Raw genomic sequence first — 24,015 nt, 5'->3', positions numbered from 1 at the left:
TATTGCTTGTGCATGGCACACCTCATTTGTCCTGCTGTGGTGATGGGAGTGTCCCAGATGATGGAGACTCTGTGGTCCTGAGCCTCGAATAACTGTGGAGCTGAACCCTCCACCCCCACTAAACCCACATGGAATGTACAACATGCATAGGAAATAAATGTTCATGTGTTAAGACCTGGGAAACGCAGGGTTCCTTATTACAGCATAACTTAGATGTTCCTGGCTGACGAGTTCCCATCAGAATCACCTCATCAGAATCCTGAGCAGATTTTTAAATCCCCATTCCTAGGACCCACCCCAGTCTGGGATGAGGACCCTTGTGTTTTGGTTCAAAAGACCTCTCCAGGTGAGTCAGATGCTTGCTCGCCTAATGAAGAACAAGAGCTGAAAGGTGACATCATTGTCCCTACAGATACTACAGAAATGAGACTTAGATTGCATGCACGTGTGTTCAGTCGCGTCTGACTTTGCAGCCCTATAGACTGTAGCTCACCAGGTTACTCTGCCCTTGGAATTTTCCAGGCAAGAATACTGGAGTGGGTTTCCATTTCCTCCAGTCAAGTAGATGATGCAAGGTTGTTTGGCCACTGAGTGATGGAGATGGCATTTGAATTGCTCTTGCCCTGGGCAGTGCCTCCTTTTCTCTTATCAGAGGTGGTAGTGGTGAAGAGAGCAGAGCAGAGTCTCTTATCTTCTTAACTGAATCGGTTAATACTTTTATTCTTATTACAATACTTTTCCAAATAGCAATTAGCTCCACAGAAGCCTGTTTAATCCAAAATAGAGTTTCAAGAGTTGCACACGTTGTGGAATAGGCTGAGTCTAGCTTCTACTTAATGTTTTGTTTCCATAGGCAAATGTATTCCAAGTTTAGTTAATATATCTAAAATGAAAAAAAGTAAGATTTTATTTTTGATGTGGATTTTTTTTTTGTCTTTGTTGAATATTGCAAGATTGTTTCTGTTTTGTTCTTTGGTTTTTTGGCTGAGGGGCATGTTGGAGCTTAGCTCCCTGACCAGGGATCAAACCCACACCCCCAGATTTGGAAGGCAAAGTCTTAACCACTGGACTGCCAGGGAAGCCCCTAAAATGAAAATTTTTAAATAAAAAAATCTATTTGTATCATCTTTCTAAATTCCATATATATGCATTAGCATACTGTATTGGTGTTTTTCTTCCTGGCTTACTTCACTCTGTATAATAGTTTCATCCACTTCATTAGAACTGATTCAAATGTATTCTTTTTAATGGCTGAGTAATACTCCATTTTGTGTATGTACCACAGCTTTCTTATCCATTCATCTGCTGATGGACATCTAGGTTGTTTCCATGTCCTGCCTATTATAAACAGTGCTGTGATGAACATTGGGGTACACGTGTCTCTTTCGATTCTGGTTTCCTCGGTGTGTATGCCCAGCAGTGGGATTGCTGGGTCATAAGGCAGTTCTATTTCCAGTTTTTTTAAGGCATCTCCACACTGTTCTCCTTAGTGGCTATACTAGTTTGCATTCCCACCAACAGTGTAAGAGGGCTCCCTTTTCTCCACACCCTCTCCAGCATTTATTGCTTGTAGACTTTTGGATCGCAGCCATTCTGACTGGCATGAAATGGTACCTCATTGTGGTCTTGATTTGCATTTCTCTGATAATGAGTGATGTTGAGCATCTTTTCATGTGTTTGTTAGCCATCTGTATGTCTTCTTTGGAGAAATGTCTGTTTAGTTCTTTGGCCCATTTTTTTATTGGGTCATTTATTTTTCTGGAATTGAGCTGCAGGATTTGCTTGTATATTTTTGAGATTAGTTATTTGTCAGTTGCTTCATTTGCTATTATTTTCTCCCATTCCAAAGACTGTCTTTTCACCTTGCTTACAGTTTCCTTTGTTGTGCAGAAGCCTTTAATTTTAATTAGGTCCCATTTGTTCATTTTTACTTTTATTTCCAGTATCCTGGGAGGTGGGTCATAGAGGATCCTGCTGTGATTTATGTCAGAGAGTGTGTTGCCTATGTTCTCCTCTAAGAGTTTTATAGTTTCTGGTCTTAGGTTTATGTCTTTAATCCCATTTTGAGTTTATTTTTGTGTATGGTGTTAGAAAGTGTTCTAGTATCATTCTTTTACAAGTGGTTGACCAGTTTTTCCAGCACCATTTGTTAGAGAGATTGTCTTTTCTCCATTGTATATCCTTGCCTCCTTTGTCAAAGATAGCTGTCCATAGGTGTGTGGATTTATCTCTGGGCTTTCTATTTTGTTCCATTGATCTATATTTCTGTCTTTGTGCCAGTACCATACTGTCTTGATGACTGTGGCTTTGTAGTAGAGCCTGAAGTCAGGCAGGTTGATTCCTCCAGTTCCATTCTTCTTTCTCAAGATTGCTTTGGCTATTCAAGGTTTTTTGTATTTCCATACAAATTGTGAAAGATGGTAACGATAACCCTGTATGCGAGACAGCAAAAGAGACACAGATGTATAGAATAGTCTTTCGGACTCTGTGGGAGAGGGAGAGGGTGGGGTGATTTGGAGGAATGGCATTGAAACATGTATAATATCATATAAGAAATGAATCGCCAGTCCAGGTTTGATACAGGATGCTTGGGGCTGGAGAACTGGGACGACCCAGAGGGATGGTACGGGGAGGGAGGCAGGAGGGGGGTTTAGGATGGGGAACATGTGTACGCCCGTGGCAGATTCATGTTGATGTGTGGCAGAACCAATACAATATTGTAAAGTAATTAGCCTCCAATTAAAATAAATAAATTTAAATTTAAAAAAATCTATTTGTATTGGAGAATCAGTTAAAAACAGCATCATATATTGCCCAATTACTATAGAATATTCTTAGTAAAAACTACTCATCATATATTGTCTGGCTTAAATGTCTTTTCTTTTTTAAGTATTTATTAAATATATTACAATATTATTTTGTTTTGTGTGTTGATAATTTTGGCTGTGACACATGTGAGATCTTAGTTCCCTGACCAAGGATCAAGCGTGCATTGGAAGGTGAAGTCTTAACCACTGGACCACCAGGGAAGCCCCCTGCCATAAATGTCTTTGTTTGCCTTTTAAAATGGGGAGAATTGAATGTCGGTTATTTCACTTATTTGCCAAATATCTATCACATATCTGTTATGAACTGGCACGGGGATGTGTGTTAGGTACAGAGAGGTAAACAAACACACGCAAAAATACCTGTCCTCATGGGATTTACAGTTTAGTGGGAGGTGTAAACAGAAAGCAAATACAGTTAAATATAGAATTGCAAATTGTGTCAATTTCCCCAAAATTGGTATCTAAGTTTAACGCGCTTCTATTTATAATCCCAGCTTTTTTTTTTTTTTTTCCTTTGATGGAGAAGACTCTGTAGTATCTTGATCATGTGTCTATGGAAGAATAAAAGTCCAAGGCTAGCCAAGAGGAGAAGGAGTTGGGTGAGGCTGGGGTGGCGCAGTTTACGTTGGGTGTTAAGTGTGAATCCTTGGAAAGCATTGAGATAGAACCCAAAGTGTTAGTCGCTTCAGTCATACCTGACTCTTTGCGACCCCATGGACTGTAGCCCAGCACGCTCCTCTGTCCATGGGATTTCCCATGCAGGAATACTGGGGTGCGCTGCCATTCCCTCTTCCATGGGATCTTCCCGACCCAGGGACCCAACCCAGGTCTCCCATGTTGCAGGCCGATTCTTTGCCACCTGAGCCACCAGCGAAGGACAGGAAAGAGTTAATTTGGTGGGGGTTGTGGGGGTGGGGATGAAGAATGCCTATAAAAGGGAGGAAGCCCTCAGGCCTTGATGAGACTTGACTCCTGTGGAAGGGAGGCTGCAAGGGCAGACACCAAGCGGTCCTGACCACCCATCCCAGACAACCTGAGAGTGGAGAGCTCGGGATGGAGCAAAGCTTCCACAGCTGGGGGCATCCCATTCTGGGTAGAAAGGACCAGGCCCTTGCTTCCGCCAGCCAGCTCAGTCCCTGGCTGGGGGCTTCCTGGCCCCCACACTGAGCCTCAAGCAGCTCTCCAGCTCTTCCAGGCTGACCTGCTGGGTTCTCCTGCAGGAGATCTGAGCAGGCATGAGGGGGCCACCCCAGACCACGGAGCAGCACTGAGAGTAGAGCCACCTCCGTCAGAGCAAGATGGTGCCAGGGTCATAACGGAGACAAAGGCCACGGGACAGAAGGAGCAACAGAAAACACTGCTAAGTGAGAATTACTTTACAAAAAACATTTAACCCAGTGGGAGGAAAGGTCTGTCTTATAAACGGTGCTGATGTAAAGAGCTATCTTTCTAGAAGATAAAAGTCGGCTTCCCAACTTAGCGTAGACAAAAATTCAAGCCAGAGGTACAACGGATGTAACTGGCATTAACAAAATCTTTAAAATAATATAAGAAATACCACAAAACTTCAATCCAACAGCAAGGAAGACTTTATTGTGCATAGCTGGGAATCAGAAGCTATCTTTTAAAAAAGACTGTAGAATATTTAAAATCTTTGCCAAGAAAAGAAACCATAAATGAAGTAACTAGACCATGCAAAGGTCAGGAAAATCTTTTTTAACTCAGGTAAGGGATTGGCTCATGGTAGGGAACAGCTGTGAAGTAAGGTTGACGTCTATAAGCCAGGAATGAAAATCAGTTGTGTATTTCTTAGCCGAATAACACACCTACACTTTCTATACCAGTTCAGTGGCTCAGAAGGTAAAGAATCTGCTTGTAGGAGACCTGGCTTTGATCCCTGGGTCAGGAAGATCCCCTGGAGAAGGGACTGGCAACCCACTCCAGTATTCTTGCCTGAAAAATCCCAGGGACGGAGGAGCCTGGCAGGCTATAGTCCATGGGGTCACAAAAAGTCGGACAGGACTGAGTAATTAACATTGTGCTGTAGGACCAATTCTATGACCTGGAAGTCTTAAGCAGTGCTCGCATGGACTCTCCAGTTTCTGATTTCCTTGAATGATTTACAGCTGTGGAAAAAAAATTGACTCTCACTGCAGTGAAAGCCAAACCCCTAGCACAGGTGTTCCTAGCTGCAGGAATCTTCTATGTTAATGTGGGTGTTTTGCATTGTATCCCTATAGAATATAATGGCTGCCTCTGAATGTCTCTTAGACTAATCCCTTAACCCTCTGGCAAAGTTGTCATTTACCCTGGAAGGTATAGTCATTTCCTGGATCAGGGCTGAGGTTCAGTGAAAGAGGTTAATCTCCAGGAAATGAAATCCAGAAAGGGAGACTTCAAGTAGATCACTAAAGGAACTTGTTTTCTTTTTTTGAGGTTTTCTTTGCTTGACTGTTGTTCAGTTGCTTAGTCATGTCTGACTCTGCGACCCCATGGACTGCAGCACGCCAGACTCCCCTGTCCTTTACCCTCTCCTGGAGTTTGCTCAGATTCCCTTGGCAGCAGATTCCAATAATGCAGATGTCTTTGAAGTAACCCATGTTTGGTAGATGTTCAAATGGCTTTGATTGCTAGACCTTACAGGATCTCAATTGCTAAGCCACTCACTGAAGATGCATAAGGAAGATTTACTGAGAGTCACTGAGACAGACAACTAAGGGTCAGAAGTTCTCTGTAGCTCGTTCCCATGTATTTTCCCAGTTCCCATGTATTTTCCCAAGCCTTTGATAAACATAGCAGCCCTCCCCCGGATCCCATGGACTAGCACATAACAGTCTCAGGACCTGGTGCTGCTGCTGCTAAGTCTCTTCAGTCGTGTCTGACTCTGTGCAACCCCATAGATGGCAGCCCACCAGGCTCCCCCATCCCTGGGATTCTCCAGGCAAGAACACTGGAGTGGGTTGCCGTTTCCTTTAATGCATGAAAGTGAAAAGTGAAAGCGAAGTCGCTCAGTCATGTCTAACTCTTCGCGGCCCCATGGACTGCAGCCTACCAGGCTCCTCCATCCATGGGATTTTCCAGGCATGAGTACTGGAGTGAGGTGCCATTGCCTTCTCCCAGGACATGGTGACACCATTATAATTTCAGTTTCTTCTGTCTTTACCTCCAAGGATACCGCATCTGTAAATTTACTATTGCTCTGTATATCAGAATTACTTTTATTAGCCCTCAGTTTGCTTCTTCAGGTTTCAAGGGATACCCTCTACCCTGGTATGACAATATTTGTTGACTAACGCATGGGTTTCCTGAGTGGCTCAGGAAAGAATCTGCCTGCCAAGCAGGAGACATGAGTTTGATCCCTGGGTCAGGAAGATCCCCTGGAGAAGGAAATGGCAACCCACTCAAGTATTCTTGCCTGGGAAATATCACGGACAGAGGATCCTAGCAGGCTACAGTCCATGGGGTCACAAAGAGTCGGATATGACTGAGCAACTAAACAACAACAATTCAGGGTTATTCTCTATATAAATTGCACATATACATGAACTCTAAGACCATCAATATGCATTTTCAATAAATTTGGAAATATTCATGGGACTAAATCATCTTAGTATCACAACCCCTCTGGACATCAGTGTATAACAATCATTTTCATTAGATTTTTCTCCCTGTGATATTTGAAAGGGAAATAAATCTTATCCATTATCTGTGACGATTGCAATGACAATAGGAATGGTGATTTAATTTCAATATTTATATGAATACATGAATACGCTTGTATCATTCACAAGATTTATGAATAGTACATCCTGTTGAAGCTGGAAGAATGCGAGGCCTAAAGGCACAATTATGTGTTTAATTCTAATTTCTTTCCAGGAGTTTTAATTGACTTTACAAGGAAGTACCTGGTTTAAATGCAATCTTTTATATATTGTTGTAAGGCAATGTAGGAGGATGGAAAGAAAACTAGCTCTGGGATTTCTAAAACCTGGGGAATATTGCATAATGCAGGGCTTCAGGGCTTTAATGTGCTCTGCCATTTAATAGATAAGTCAGTTTAGTTGGACAAATCATGTCACTTCTCTGGATCTTAAGATACCTTCTTTGGAAAGGAAGACTAAGCTGGGGGCTAAGGAAGATGCTGCAAGTACAGCCTTCGCGATGTGGATAGTACGGGGCAGCTTTTCTTCTCAGTTATTTCCATCCTGGCTCCATCACTAACTGTGTAATACTGAGCTGGTCACAGCCTGCAAAGGCATCTTCTCTTTATTTAGTTAAAAAACTTGCAGCTAAAGAGTTAAACTCTAAATTCTCCTTCAACACTGCATCTTAAATTCTTATATCTGAAATGCAATTTTTTTTAACACCACGTCCATCCTAAAGGCACTCTGTAAGATTCTTTTCTGTTAAGTCTTCCATGACCAACACCCATCCCCACCTTCCTCATTCACATGCCAAGAAGAGTCAATCCCAACTCCTTGCACCCCCAAAGTCTCTTGTCTCTTAAGGTTAAGAGATCTTAAGGCCAGAGGTGGTTTCTTTCTCCTCTTTGCCTCAGTTGGAAAAAACTCTTAACATGAAAATGTCTTCTAATGTAATCATGTCATATTTTATAGACAACATCCTTTTCAGTTCAGTTCAGTCGCTCAGTCGTGTCTGACTCTGCGACCCCATGGACTGCAGCACCCAGGCCTCCCTGTCCATTGCCAACTCCTAGAGTTCACTCAAACTCATGTCCATTGAGTCAGTGATGCCATCCAACCATCTCATCTTCTGTCGTCCCCTTCTCCTCCTGCCTTCAATCTTTCCCAGCATTAGGGTTCTTTCCAATGAATCAGTTCTTTGCATCAGGTGACCAAAGTATTGGAGCTTCAGCTTTAGCATGTCCTTCCAAAGAACACCCAGGACTGATCTCCTTTAGAATGGACTGGTTGGATCTCCTTGGGACTCTCATGAGTCTTCTCCAACACCACAGTTCAAAAGCATCAGTTCTTTGGTGCTCAGCTTTCCTCACAGTCCAACTCTCACATCCATACATGATCACTAGAAAAACCATAGCCTTGACTAGATGGACCTTTGTTGGCAAAGTAATGTCTCTGCTTTTGAATATGCTATCTAGGTTGGTCATAACTTTCCTTCCAAGGAGTAAGCATCTTTTAATTTCATGGCTGCAATCACCATCTACAATGATTTTGGAGCCCCCAAAAATAAAGTCTGACACTGTTTCCACTGTTTCCCCATCTATTTGCCATAAAGTGATGGGACCAGATGCCATGATCTTCATTTTCTGAATGTTGAGCTTTAAGCCAACTTTTTCACTCTCCTCTTTCACTTTCATCAAGAGGCTTTTTAGTTCCTCTTCACTTTCTGCCATAAGGGTGGTGTTATCTGCATATCTAAGGTTATTGATATTTCTCCTGGGAATCTTGATACCCACACCCTACTCATTTCATGTTTGACTTTTATGCTGTTGAAAGAAATGAGGACAGAGCTATAAAAATGCACCTCTGGGTCTTTCTCACCTTATCCTTGAACAATGCACAAATGACTCTTTAACAATATTTCTCATATAGGTTTGGGCTCCACTAAATTATTTTCACTCCCTGTGCCAAATTCTTTATCTATCAATAGAGTTCCTATTCCTTTGGTGGAGGGCAGTGGTTAGACTTTGAATGTAGCTTCCACTTGACTGGAGACTTTAACATGACCTTACACTTGTCATTCTCACCTGGTGTTGGAAACTAAACTCTTCTCCCAACCCAAGACTAGGCAAGCCTTTGAATGGAGTGATTATGGCATCACCTCTGGCATCAACATGAACATCAACCTAAAAAAAGTCACCTGGGAATGCTAATCTGAATATGAGAAGGGATTTGTATTCTCCAAGGGTCCAGAAAGACATTCAAAGACTTTTGGTTTTGCTTTAATACAATTTCCCTTTGAGCTTGACTTACGCACTACAGATAAAATGTCACATAATTTGATATTTTCCTTTGGGCTGTAACCCCTAGGTGACAGTCAATATTATTGAATAAACAATTCAGCACTGGAATATTGCACGACAAGTCCTGTGACATTCTGAGCATGGGTTGTCATTTTTCTGGGGCAATTTGTTATTGAACAAATTAGATTTCCCAAGAACATGGCCATTTCTTCCTCTAAAGAGATAAGACACTTGCTGAACTCGTCTTACCGCTGCAAATCTCCGTACATTATCTTTGTTGTCCTCAAATCTCACGAGTCATTAGGTCGGTTTGTCTGAATGAAGAGTTCTCTAAAGTAAACTTGAAAGCTCCAAGGCCCTAGAGCAATATTTCTCCAAGACACAGTCTGGCCACCTCTGCAGATGGCCCAGGCTTTTGCTGAGTGCAACAGTTCTGGGTCCTGAGGCTCAAGTGATGAAAGGGCTCTTAGAGGGGTCCTGAGTAGCACTGGCTTTAGGCGGTCACATCTTTTACATCAAGATTCTCATTGCTGTCACTCAGGAAGGACTTTTACTAATAAAAGTCACTGGCGGGGTTGGGGATGCTACTGAGTAATTCAGTAAATGACAGCTTTTGTGCTGAAGCATCGCTTTGCCAGAATCAGCCTGGGATCTAGGAAACAAGAGAAAAACATGGCAAACTTATAGGCAGGTAAACAGCAACTCACCCTGAGCCTGTACCACATAGGGGTGAAATTGACCAGGTAAAGAATCAGATTGCCATCCTCTTTACATCATCAGAGTTTGATCCTACCCTAGTCTATAATCACACACAGTGATAGGGAGAAGTGCTTGTACTAGACACAGTGGGGCAGTGAACTGTACCCCATTTTGGGTATTAGTGGGGAAAGAGTCTGGCCTTAGAAGTTGAGACCCTGGCCCTCACTGGTGGCTGCTTGTGGTTTTCCTACCATCTTTAGAGTCTCATCTGCCCAAGGAGGAAACACACAAAAATATGGTGTATGTGAGCCAAGTACATAAAGATGTTCCTGGTTCATTCAGATAGTGCAATTCCAGAAAACCCACATGGAGATGATGATAACTTCAGTCATTTAATAAGGCAAGTTATTGTCTTTGAAATAACTGATCTATAGAAATGGTCAAATTAGACCCTGTCAGATTATTCCTTAGTTCAGTTTAGTTCAGTTGCTCAGTCATGTCCAACTCTTTGCGACTCCATGAATCGCAGCACACCAGGCCTCCCTGTCCATCACCAACTCCTGGAGTTCACTCAGACTCAAGTCCATCGAGTGGTGATGCCATCCAGCCATCTCATCTTCTGTCGTCCCCTTCTCCTCCTGCCCCCAATCCCTCCCAGCATCACAGTCTTTTCCAATGAGTCAACTCTTCGCATGAGGTGGCCAAAATATTGGAGTTTCAGCTTTAGCATGTCCTTCCAATGAACACCCAGGACTGATCTCCTTTAGGATGGAGTGGTTGGATCTCCTTGTAGTCCATGGGACTCTCATGAGTCTTCTCCAACACCACAGTTCAAAAGCATCAATTCTTCGGTGCTCAGCTTTCTTCACAGTCCAACTCTCACATCCATACATGACCACTGGAAAAACCATAGCCTTAACTAGACGGACGTTTGTTGGTAAAGTAATGTCTTTGCTTTTGAATATGCTATCTAGATTGGTCATAACTTTCCTTCCAAGAAGTAAGCGTCTTTTAATTTCATGGCTGCAGTCACCATCTGCAGTGATTTTGGAGCCCCCCCAAATAAAGTCTGACACTGTTTCCACTGTTTCCCTATCTATTTCCCATGAAGTGATGGGACCAGATGCCATGATCTTAGTTTTCTGAATGTTGAGCTTTAAGCCGACTTAGAACACATTTTAAAATGAAGTGTTCTGTAAATGAAGTGGAAATCACTTTATAGCAAGAACAATTATTACAAGCCGACCTATTAAGAACCATCTTCCATGCCTCATGTTGGTATCAATTGAGTGGATGGGAATTCAGTCGTGCCTAACTGATTACAAGGAGAATTTGCATGGAGTCATTTTCTTTCTTTGCCATCAGAATTCAAGGGTTAAACTACAATAGCAAGCAAGGGGGCAGCGGTGTTTTAAAGCAACTCAGCCTGGTTGAAAAGGTGATTTACTTGAAGAAGTGACTGAGAAAAAGCTTAGAATTTATCTGGTGGTCCAGTGGTTAAGAATCCAAATTTCTAATGCAGGGGGCACAGGTTCGATCCCAGGTTGGGGAATGAGGATGTCACATGACACAGCCAGAAAAAGAAAAAGAAAAAAATCATTTGTACCCATTGTCAACTGGTCTAAAGCAGATATGAACAGGATAAAAGCAGAAAAAATATAATCAAATGGAAGAGTAAAAGATATGTCGTTGTGGTTCACTTGCTAAGTTGTGTCCAACTCTTTGCAACCCCACAGACTATAGAATGCCAGGCTTCCTTGTCCTTCACTGTCTACTAGAGTTTGCTCAGATTCATGTCCATTGAGTCGGTGATGCTATGTAACCATCTCATCCTCTGCCTCCCCTGCTTGTTTTGCCTCTAAGCCTTCCCAGCATCAATCTTTTCCAGTAAGTTCACTCTTTGCATCACATGGCCAAAATACTACAGCTTCAGCATCAGTCCTTCCAATGAATATTCAGGATTGATTTCCTTTAGGATTGACTGGTTTGATCTCCTTGCAGTCCAAAAGATAGGCTAATTTGGAATAATTCTAGCTTTTGAATTTTACCTAGACAGGCCTCATTGGTGCTACAGCAGCTTTTGATATTTCCCTAAAGCAAAAACCCCCTTTAGCCTTGAGTCCACAGTCAGGAGACAAGCAGGCAGTAGCCATCTGGCTTTCCCTTTCACAGCCAGCTCATGGGGCTCCCTCTGGTTTCTGGGACAGAATCCTTAGGAAGCCGATTGGATGGAAAAGCCAAGAAAAGAGCTCCAGAGCCCTCAAAGGGGAAAAAAGGCCTTTGATGTCCCAGGTGGACTTGAACAAAAGACCCAGGTATGCTGAGGAGAGGATGCTTGCTCACTGGAGCCCAGAGACAACTGGGGACTTAGAGGGATGACGAGACATGCATCCTTCACCTGCTGCAGACACACCTTCGATACTGGTGAAGCAGGAACACTGATGCCAGAAATATCAGTACTGCTCCTCTAGCAGAATTTAAATTTAAAGCAATTAAAAAAAAAATTCTTGGAGGAAAATTGCTTTTCAATGTTGTTAGTTTCTGCTGTACAATGAAGTGAATCAGCTCTATAAATACGTGTATCTCCTCTCTCATGAGCCTCCCTCACGAGCCTCCCTCACCCCTCCAATGACACAGCAATTTAAGATTCACTTGTCATGCCAGGTATTGTCATAAATCCTAGAAATATAAAGATGAAGACCATAGTTTTTGTGCTCCAAGAAGTCATCATCTACAGGGGAAGGTAAACATACAACACAACAAAGGTTGGAGTGGATAAAGGATAGAGAACAATAGTAGAAATAAATAAGAATGAAGGGCAGGAGTGATTAAGGGATAGACAGGGAGGGGATTACCAGGGAAGAGGTGCTTAAAGCTGATCGTGAAAGATGAGTAGAAAGGCTTCCAAACGCCTGGAAAAAGGAAAATATGCGAGACCTTGGCTTGTTTGAAAAAGTCTGCCGAGTTGTATGTTACTAGAGCATAGGCTTCATTGGGCTTCCCTGGTGGCTCAGCAATAAGGAATCCGCCTACAGTGCAGGAGACATGGGTTCAATCCCTGGGTCCGGAAGATCCCCTGAAGGTAATGGCAACCCACTCCAGTATTGTTGCAGGAAATTCCATGGGCAGAGGAGTCTGGCGGGCCAAACTCCGTGGGGTCACTAAAGAGTAGGACATGACTTAGTGACTAAACAAACAACAAAGCTTCATTGGTCAAGAGGCGACAGAGAGATGGGACCCAGAACTTGGAAAACCTAGGAAGTTGTGCTAAATAATTTAGACTTCTCATGCAGCTCAGCCAGTAAAGAATCTGCCTGCAATGCAGGAGACCCCAGTTCAATTCCTCGACTGGGAAAATCCCCTGGAGAAGGGATAGGCTACCCACTCCAGTATTCTTGGGCTTCCCTGGTGGCTCAGCAGTAAAGCACTGGCTCCCGCAGTGCTGGAGACCTGGGTTCGATCCCTGCGTTGGGAAGATCCCCTAGAGAAGGGAACAGCTACCCACTCCAGTGTTTTGGCCTGAAGAATTCCATGGACTTTTTTCACTACATGCTCTAGAGTGTCGTTATTTAAAAAGTTGACTGCAGCATGGTTTGTGACAGGCAAATTGGAAACAAACAAGACTAGCCTTAGAGAGGCCAGCTGGGAGGCTGTGGATAACAACCATTTGAGCCTGCAGTCGGAAGGTGGGGGGTGGGGTGGGGGTGGGATTGAGGGATGAAGGAAGAAAGATGTCTAGGAATTCTATCACCGAGTTCAGGATGTACGGGGCTCCTGCCACCAGGAGTTCTTGCGGAGGAATGTACGCATGTGGGCGTGGGGGTGCTGGGAGCCAGTGGGCAGAGCAAGACCTACAAAGGCAACTCAGGAAGCTGACCTGGCTCTCCCCCCCCCACTCCAACCACAGCTGCTTCACACCCTCGCCTCCGCTCAGACTTCAGCCCACCCACCGCTTCCCGTTGGTCTCCACGCCGCTTCTGCCAAGGTCATCAAAGACCTCCCAGTCGCTCATTCTCTGCACATTTGACCCCACTGCAGTCTCCCTCCTTGGGATGTTTTGTTTCCTTAGCTACCACATCACTCACTTTTCTTGTTTCTCTCCTGTTTCCCTGGCTGCTTTTCTTGTTTGTAAGCTTCCTTTTCTCTCCCTAGAGTTTATCCTCAGCCTCTTATTATTACTTTGGGCCGCACCACGAGGCATGCAGCGTCCTAGTTCCCCAACCAGGGATCAAACCTGTGCCCACTGCAGTGGAAGCTCTGAGTCTTAAGCACTGGACCACCAGGAAAGTCCTGCCTGTATTTTTTTTTCTTCTGATTTATTTTTTCCAGCCTTATTGAGATGTAATTGATACACATGTATGTTTAAAGGTACGGTATGATACATGGGTATACATACTGTGAAATCATGGCCACAACAAGGTAAGTTAATGCCTCCATCACCTCACATAAGTACCACTTTTGACGTGTAGGAGAACATTTAGAACATTTTAGATCTACTCTCTTGACAGCTTTCTAGTATATAACATAGTATTGTTAGCTATAGTCTCCATGCTTTGTATTACAGCCCCAGAACTTACTCATCTTACAACTGGAAGTTCATATACTTTGACCAAAATCTCCCCATCTCCTCTACCTCCAGCCCCTCCTAACCACCACTCTACTCTGTTTCTGTGAGCTCGGCTCTTTTAGATTCCACATATACATGAAATTGTACACTGTTTGTCTTTCTCTGACTTAATTGCACTTGGCGTAATGCCCTCAGGGTTCATCCATGTTGTTCCAGATAACAGGATTTCCTTTTTTTTGGTCTGAATAATATTCCATTGTATGCGTGCAGGCCACATCGTCTTTATCCATCCATCTGTTGATGACTTGTAGGTTGTCTCCTTGTCTTGGCTGTTGTGAACATGTGAAAGCTGCAGAGAATATGGGAGAGCAGTTATCTCTTTGACATCCTAATTTTGTTGCCTTCAGGTGTATATCCAGAAGCAAGATTGCAGTATCTCATGATAGTTCTATTTTTTACTTTTTTGAGAAACCTTCATACTGTTTTCGATAGTGACTGCACCGATTTACATTCTCAGCAAGTCTGCACATGGTCTCGCTTTTCTCCACATCCTTACCATCACATGGTATGTCTTGTCTTCTTTGTAATATTCATGCTAACAGGCATCAGGTGATATCTCACTGAGGTTTTGATTTATGTTTCCCTAATGATTAGTGGAAATAGTGTCAGACTTTATTTTGGGGGGCTCCAAAATCATTGCAGATGGTGACTGCAGCCATGAAATTAAAAGACCCTTACTCCTTGGAAGAAAAGTTATGACCAACCTAGATAGTATATTCAAAAGCAGAGACATTACTTTGCCGACTAAGGTCCGTCTAGTCAAGGCTATGGTTTTTCCAGTGGTCATGTATGGATGTGAGAGATGGACTGCGAAGAAGGCTGAGCACCGAAGAATGGATGCGTTTGAACTGTGGTGTTGGAGAAGACTCTTGAGAGTCCCTTGGACTGCAAGGAGATCCAACCAGTCCATTCTGAAGGAGATCAGCCCTGGGATTTCTTTAGAGGGAATGATGCTAAAGCTGAAACTCCAGTACTTTGGCCACCCCATGTGAGGAGTTGACTCATTGGAAAAGACTGTGATGCTGGGAGGGATTGGGGGCAGGAGGAGAAGGGGACGACAGAGGATGAGATGGCTGGATGGCATCACTGACTCAATGGACGTGAATCTGAGTGAACTCCGAGAGTTGGTGATGGACAGGGAGGCCTGGCGTGCTGTGATTCATGGGGTCAGAAAGAGTCAGACACGACTGAGCGACTGAAGTGAACTGAACTGAATGATTAGTAACGTTGAGCATCTTTTCATGTGCCTTCTGGCCATTTGGATATCTTCTCTGTAAAAATGTCTAGTCAGTTTCTCTACCCATTTATTTTTCTTTTTTTACTGAAGGAAAATTGCTGTACAGATTTTGTTGTTTTCTGTCAAACCTCAACATGAATCAGGTATACGTATAGGTATACATGTAGGGATATATATAACTCTGCCCATTTTTTAATTAGATTATTTGGGGTTTTGCTATTGAATTGTGTGAGTTCTTTTTATATTTGAATTCTAACCCTGTAACTGTTTGCAAGTATTTTCTCCATTCCATAGGTTGCCTTTTCATTTTCTTGATTGTTTCTTTTGCTGGGCAGAAACTTTTTAGATGATGTAGTCCCCTTATTAATTTATTGCTTTTGTCACCTCATTTTTGGTGTCATATCAAAAAATCATTGCCAAGATCCATGTCAAGGAGTTTTTTCCATATGTCTTCTTGGGAAATTTTAAAACTTCAGGTCTAATATTTAAGGCTTTTATCCGTTTTAAGATAATTTACGTGAGTAGTATAAAACAGAGATCCCATTTCTTTTCTTTTTTTTTTTCCTGTGATTAATTCTCCCAGCAGAGCTTCCCAGGTGGCTTGGTGGTAAAGAATGCACCTGCCAATACAGGAGACAAAAGAGACACAGGTTCCATCCCTGGGTCAGGAAGATCCCTTGGAGGAGGAAATGGCAACCTGCTCCAGTATTCTTGCCTGGGAAATCCCATGGACAGAGGAGCCTTGTGAGCTACAGTCCATGGAGTCTCAAAGACTCAGACATGATTGAGCACACACACACATAATTTTCCCAGTATACTGTTTACTGAAGAGATTTTCCTTTCCGCATTGATTACCTTGGCTACCTTGTCAAATGTTAGTTGACCATATATGCAAGAGTTTATTTCTGGGTTTTTGATTCTATCTTATTGGTCTATATGTCACTTTAATGCTAATACCATACCTCACTGCCCCCAGTATTTATGCCTCAAATATTTCTGGTGGAAATAGGAAACATCTTACCTATCATCAAAGTACTCCACAGAACATTGCTGCTCATCAGGAAAAGCAATTCATAATAAGAGAAGAGAAGAAATGGAATTCATTGGTCTTATACTACACATCCTATTACTGAGAGGCATCTAGCCTGACAGAGCTGACAGCCAGCCTCCTGAAGATTCAGTGTAGTGCAGTGAAGAGATGGCATTCTGTGTATGAGATGGGCATTGCCACACGGAATATGCTTTGAGACAGCACCCAGTGTGTGATGCCGTTTCTCCAACTGCTGGCATATATGGGTCTGGAAATGAAAAGGTGGGTCTGGGTGTGGCTCTTCTCACTATCTAATAAGCCACTGCTAGAATTTTTGCTTCTAATTCCTACACATTTGGCCTCTGCTGATTTTGTTCACAGTCTTCCCAAGGGAGGAGTGTTTCCATCAGGAGACACCATCGCAGGACGCGTTGGGTTAGAAGCACAGAGTGCCACCTGGCTGTCTCAGGTCTCTGTGTCCCTGGACTAGCAGAGACCAGTTGGGGAAATTGATTCTAATCATCAAGTCAGTGAAACTTTGATTTCTACTATAAAATGACATCAGTGAATAAAATCTGGACATGAGAAAACTTTCCTGGGGCACTTCTTTCCACTTCCCTGTCTATTTGTACAAGTTAACATGAACCTCCCTTGTGGTCCAGTGGCTAAGACCCCGTGCTCCCAATGCAGGGGACCCAGGTTTGATACCTGGTCAGGGAACTAGATCCCACATACCACAACTAAGCCTGAAAAGAAAAAAAGATCTTGCCTGCTGCAACCAAGATCCAGAGGGATCAAATACATAAATAAAATAAATATATTTTAAAAAGTGAACAGAAAACCACTGCAACCTAGCAAAGACAGAACTATTAAGAATTCAAATTTACTTCACCAAGTCAAAATTACCAAGTAGTTTAGGTGCTGGCCCTAAGGGCCCAGGAACCATGGAATTAGTAGAAAAAATGAAATTGTTAGTATCAACTATAACCTTGTTATCAGTAATAGAAACAATTATTGTAGCAGCTAGGCATATTTTTTTTCTTGTTTTCATGAATTTGCATATTTTGAATATTTTTGCCTTCATTCTCATTTTTTATATTACTTGGTACAAAGGAATTTCATGATTATTGCCTTTGCAGTTTAGTCTTTGTAGCATAGTACACTCATGTAGGGGTTGTAATGAGCTAGAAAAGCAATTAAAGACACCCTAAGCAATTAAAGAGGGCCTTCCCTGGTGGTCCAGTTGTTAAGACTCAGCACTTCTGCTGCAGTGGTATAGTTTCAGTCCCCGGTTGGGGAACTGAAATCCCAAATGCTGAGTGGCCAAAAAAAAAAAAAAAAAAATGCACACAACACCCCGAGACGAATATGTAACTGGGGATTTTATACCTCTCTTCTTTGGCTATAGGTGATGTCTTACTTAGTCTACTCAGGTTGCCATAACAAAATACCACAGCCTGGGGAGCTTAAACAACAAATATTTACTTTCTCACAGCTCTAAAGGCTAGAAGGTGCCTTTATCCATTATCAAGGTGCCAGGAAATTTGGTTTCTGATAAGGATGCTTCTCCTAGTTTGTAGATGGCCACCTTTCACTTTGTCCTTTCATGATCTTTCCCCAGCACATGCATCAGGGGATAGAGAGAGATTTTCCTCTTCTTATAAGGCCACCAATCCTATTGGATTAGGGCCTCACTCGTGTGACCTCAGTTCAGTTCATTTCAGTCACTCAGTCATGTCCAACTCTTTGTAACCCCATGGACTGCAGCACACCAGGCTTCCCTGTCCATCAGCAACCCCCAGAGTTTGCTCAGACTCATGTCCACTGAGTCAGTGATGCCATCCAACCATCTCATCCTCTGTCATCCCCTTCTCCTCCTGCCTTCAATCTTTCCCAGCATCAGAACACCCTATCTCCAAATACAGTCACAATGGGTATGACTCATAACATGAGTTTCGAGGGGGACATAATTCAGTTCATAGCCAATGAGAACATTTTCATTTGTACAAGAACATCGTGTTGGGAAGAAGTCATTATGGGAAAGTTTACATAAAATCAAAGCATGCATACAGACAATACCACTAATAAACATAAATGTAAAATCCTAAACCGAAAAAAATTAGTAAATCAAGTCCAAGTTATATAAAAATAATTCATCACTAACAAGTTGGATTTATTCCAAGAACATAGGTTGTTTTAACACTTGAGAAGTAATGAGTACAATTCATTCATCATAATAAAGAAAAGATCATACATGGTCATAACAAAAGATAGAAGTGCATTTGATAAAGCTCAACATGAAAGCTCAGTACTTTTTGTAAATTATTCATAGACAATAACTCCCTTAATCTAATAAAGAGTACCAAAAACCCTATTGTAAGCAATACACTTCATGGTAAAACAAAGGTTTTCCTCTGAGTTGGAAACAAGACAAGGTTCCCAGTCTTACCACTTAACACAGTAATGTGTTCTAGCCACCATAGCAAGACAACAAACAAGCAAACAAATAAGTGAAATAAACAAAGGGCATAATGATTGGAATAATAAGATAAATATTCTTTGCAGATGACATAATTATGTACGGCAAATACAAAATAAGACACAATTAGAATTAAGCAAAATCATCAGGTGCCCAAATGTATTTCTTCCTACCTACAGTAAACAGTAAATATGATTTTAAGTTATTTAATTCAAAATAGCATCAAATATATGAAATTTTAAAAATAAGTCAAAAGAAAAATGAGAAAAACCGCCATACCAAAAACTAAAGAAAAATTATTGAGACCAAAATAAATGGAATGACATGTTAATGGATTAAAAATTTGGAAAAATTGATATAAAACATGAAATTCATATAAATGGTTTAAAGTTAAGGAAGTTAATTCTCCCTAAATAGATTTATGGATTTAATAAAATCTCATTAAAAAAGGCTAGCAGTTTCTTTTGTATAAAACTTACAAGATGGTTGTAAATTTTATTTGAAAATGCAAAGGGCCAAGAATACTGAAAAAAATATTGAAGGGGAAAAAAGGGGGCTTATTCTAGTGAATAAGAAGATTTATTACAAAGCTACAGTAATTAAGGGAGTGTTGTTTTTCTGCAAAGATTGCCAAATACACCAGATACAACAGAGGAATAGATCAGAGAATCTACAATCAGTGCTACACTTACATGGATGATTGATTTTTGAAAAAGGTCACACAGCTAAGCAAGGTGGGAAAAAATGACCTGTTCAATAAAAGTTGTTGGGATGATTGGATATCCAAACATACAAAATGAATCTTGACCCCAACACCACACTACGCATTAATCAATTTAGTTGAATTTTAGATATAAATGTGAAAGGAAAATATAATACAAATTTTAGTATGACATAAGGAAAGGCTTCTTCAACAGGAGACCATAAAACTCCTACAGGAAAAGTTAAGTTCAGTTGCTCAGTTGTGTCCAACTCTTTGTGACCCCATAGACTGCAACCCACAAGATTCCTCTGTCCATGGGGTTCTCCAGGTAAGAATACTGAAGTAGGCTGCCATGCCTTCCTCCAGGGGATCTTCCCAAAACAGGGATCAAACTTGGGTCTCTTGCATCTCTTCCATTGATAGGATGATTCTTTACCAACACCACCACCTGTAAACAGGAAAATGCAAATCAAAACAATACTCTGTACATTACACACATATACATCAGAAGCGCTAATTTTTCTTTTAAATGGAAGAAAGAAACAGGAGAAAATGTGAGAATGTGGAGTAACTGGAACTGTTAACTACTATAAGTAGTGTAAAATGGTGGAACTTTGAAAATCTGTGTAGTAGTTTTTATTAAATTTGGAAATTCACATTTACTATGTCACTAGTTTAAGCAATACTGTATTATTCTTTTGTGTCTTGATTCTGTTGTTCAACACTGAGTCTGTGAGATTCGTTTATGTAATTATTGTGTACCGTTCATCATCATCTGTCTTGAGTTTCTGAGGTTTCTTTGTTCTCGGTTGACTATTGATTACCCACATCAATTCTCCAACATGTGGGGAGCAGAGTAATACCCACTCTTCCTCAGCTCCACCTACAGAAGCAGAAAACTGACTACCTTCACCCTCCTACCATCCTCTTGTGAGCATTATCTTAAGCATAAGGGCATCTTCCTCTTTGAAATTGGGACAAAGATTCAAAGAACAGAGAGTGAAGTACAAATAAAGTTCAGGAATTGGGTTGGCCAGAAAGTTTGTTTTCCCATACGATGTCACAGGAGAACTTTTTGGCCAGCCGGATACTTTAGAGGCCAGGCATATGCAATTAGGGTAAATCGAATTGTTTAAAAGAGAAAATCATGGAAGCAGATGACTGAAATTCCAAAGACATTGAAAAGTTTTGCTGTATTCCAGGTACTGGGCTAGACCAACCTAGCCTGGGACACCAAGAAAGACTTTTGGTGGAGAACACACCAGTACAGAGTCTGAAGCCTGACATGAGTCAGCTGACATGGGGCGCAGAGAAGCAATGAGGGAATTCAGCAGTCAGAGAAGCATGTGCAGAGGCCCTGGGTGAGTACCAGCATGAGACATTTTGAAGACCACAGGCACTCATTTGGACAAAAATAGACAACGCAACAGCAGAGAGTGGCTGGGTCAGTGTGGTATGTAAGAGGTGGCTTTCAGAAGGCCTTGAGGGCCACAGTACAGAGCTGCGCTATACCCTCTCGGTTCTCTGGAACCTCTAAAATTTTCAATGTGAAAAGAAAATAAAATTTTCAGTGCGATGTTATGGTTGGTAGTGATGACAAACTCAGATCTGCCTGATTTGAGGGTAATATTGTAGAGGTCGAACTGATATAATTCAGTGATCAATTGCAATGAAGGTGAGAGAAATGGTGAATTTAAAGATGGGGCTAAGGTTTCTGATTTGTTGGTGACAAAGCCACTGCTGCTCCCTTACATTGAGGAGGATGTAGAGGGTTTAAGAAGCTGGATGACTAGTTCAGTTTTGGAAAAATGAGAGCTGGAAAGTTGCAAATTAATCTAACCAGGGAAGAAGAGCTTGAGACACTACGTGGGAGAGATTGACACTTAAGGGAAAGAGAGATCAGACAACAGAAAGGACATTTCAGTGTTAGTGCTATTTTAGGCCTGAGAGCTAGAACATGTCCACTGGCTTCAGCAGTAAGGCAGTGATGATTTGGGGTGGCTGGGGCAGAAGCTAGGTACCAGTGAGTGAAACATATGCTCTATCATATGTAAAAGAGATAGCCAGTGGGAATTTGCTGTATGGTTCATGGAACTCAAATCGGGTCTCCCTAACAACCTAGAGAGGTGGGATGGGGTGGGAGGTGGGAGGGAGGTTGAAGAGGGAGGGGACATATGTATACCTATGGCTGATTCATATTGATGTATGATAGAAACCAACACAGTATTGTAAAGCAATTCTTCTTCAGTTAAAAATAGATAATTTTTTTTTTTAGAGTGAGTGAAAGAAGGAATTGGAATAAGAAAGTGGACATGATGGTTACAGACCACCCTTTCAAAGAGCTTAACTCAAGAAAGGAAATGGCCATCAGGACAGACAAGGGAGGTTTTTTAAAATATTAGATTATATCAGCATTTTATGCTGAGGATATCCTCAGTAAAATGGAAGAAAGTTACACCCCCTGGAAATGGTAATCAGTGGAGCATCGTCTAGGGAGAGACCCTTCTACTGCAACAGGAAGACAAGAGCCTTGTGGCAGCAGTGAGTCTGCGAAGCAGGGGCCCAGCGGTTCTCTAGTCTCCCGAAGCCGAGGGAGGACCTTGGCTGTGTGAGGGTGGAGGCTGCAGGCTGCAGGCTGTAGGCTGTAAGTCTGGGGTGGCGCCGACCTTAGTAGAGACACTTTCTCCCATGCTTCTCAGCTGCCTGGGGGTGGTAATGCAAAGATTAGGAAGATTTGAGCTGATGGAAGATGAGGGCTTTGCCAAGTTTGTGGGGAGAGATGGACAAGGGAAGTGAAGGTTTGGAGTAAAGGTAATTATTGCTAAATTAAGGTTCTTTGGAGCTTCCTAGGATAGGGTGCTTAGTCTTGTTCAGGTTCATCATTCTATAAAGGGGGTGGCTGGAGAACTTGTCCAGAATCAGAGCTCATTGCTAATAGAGTGATGTCCAAAATTTAGAACCTTTGACCCTGTGTCTTTTCTACTGCACCCACTGAGGGGTTTTCTGTTCCGGCTCCTCTCTGCCCTGCACACTTGCCCATGGGCACTAACTTGCAGGGTGGATTATTAGAACATGGTCATCAGACATCTGGAGAAGGCGGGTTTGCTTCACCTCTGACGTTGCATTTGAGCATCACTGAGTCACGGGTCACTCCATGCAGACACGGGCTGCTTAGGTTTACATGTTAACGTGTGGAAACCTTTTCTCTTACTGCTGGTTTCCAGCAGACACCCAGGAAGCACAGGGTTAGTACCATAAGGAAGGAAACTGGATAAGAGACAAAGCCATCCTGTATGTCTGCTTCTCTATTCCCACACTGGAAATAGGTTCCTCTGCACCATTTTCCTAGATTCCACATATATGCATTAATATGCAATATTTGTTTTTCTGACTGTTTTCATCCTATGTGATGGACTCTAGGTTCATCCACATCTCTACAAATGACCCAGTTTCATTCCTTTGTATTGCCATCTATACACTATCATGTGTAAAACAGGCAGCTTGTGGGAACGTGCTATAAAGCACAAGAAGTTCAGCTCTGTACTCTGTGATGCCCTAGAGGGGTGAGGTGGCGGAAAAGTGGGAGGGAGGTTCAAGAGGGAGGAGATTTATGTATACATGTGGCTGATCCACTTCACTGTGCAGCAGAAACTAACACAGAATAAAAAAACAATATAATAAAATCTTGAGGATAAAAAGAGACAAAGCCAGTGATTATAGAATGCTCCCACAGTGGAGAACTTTAAAAATCTTTCCCTACTTTCCGCCAGTCACCTTGTCATCTTTTCTGATGCCAATTCTTTTCACTGTACTTTGAATATTTCCCCTTTGATTTTACTGTCTTTTTTGTTACAAGAAGAAACAGTCATTACTGGGATGTTGGCTTTTGTGAAACAGCAAGGGATGGGCTCCTTGCTGACACTGTCCCAGAGATTTCAGTCAGCAGCCTCTTGATCGGTGAGGCACTGAAAATGTATCATGGAACCTCTGATGCAGTCATTTTCGGAGCTGAATGTCATGTCAGTCTCTTTCTCAATGGTTATCAGATTAATTCTGAAAAAGAACAGGGCCCACTACCAATTAGAATCATTCTTCAATAGGGCAGATATATATATTTCAAATACTTAAGTTTAATTATAATTATATGTGATCTCAGATCATTATTAAAATTAATTTGCATTGCAACAAAGGAAAAGTATCCTTGAAGTTGTTATTCACTCAGTCTTATGTCTGACTCTTTGCGACCCCATGAACTGTACAGCCCACCAGCCTCCCCTGTCCATGGGATGATTTCCCAGGCAAGAATACTGGAGTGGGTTGCCATTCCCTTCTCCAGGTGATCTTCCCAATCCAGGAATTGAACTTGGGTCTCCTGTATTGCAGGTAGATTCTTTACCATCTGAGCCATCAGGGAAGCCCATCCTTGAAGTTACAGATCCCCAAATAATATGAGTTAAGAATACTACAC

The sequence above is a fragment of the Capra hircus genome, chromosome 24 (genome assembly GCF_001704415.2).
Source record: "Capra hircus breed San Clemente chromosome 24, ASM170441v1, whole genome shotgun sequence".
NCBI classification, from domain to species: domain Eukaryota; kingdom Metazoa; phylum Chordata; class Mammalia; order Artiodactyla; family Bovidae; genus Capra; species Capra hircus.
Note: the sequence above shows the minus strand (reverse complement) of the source record.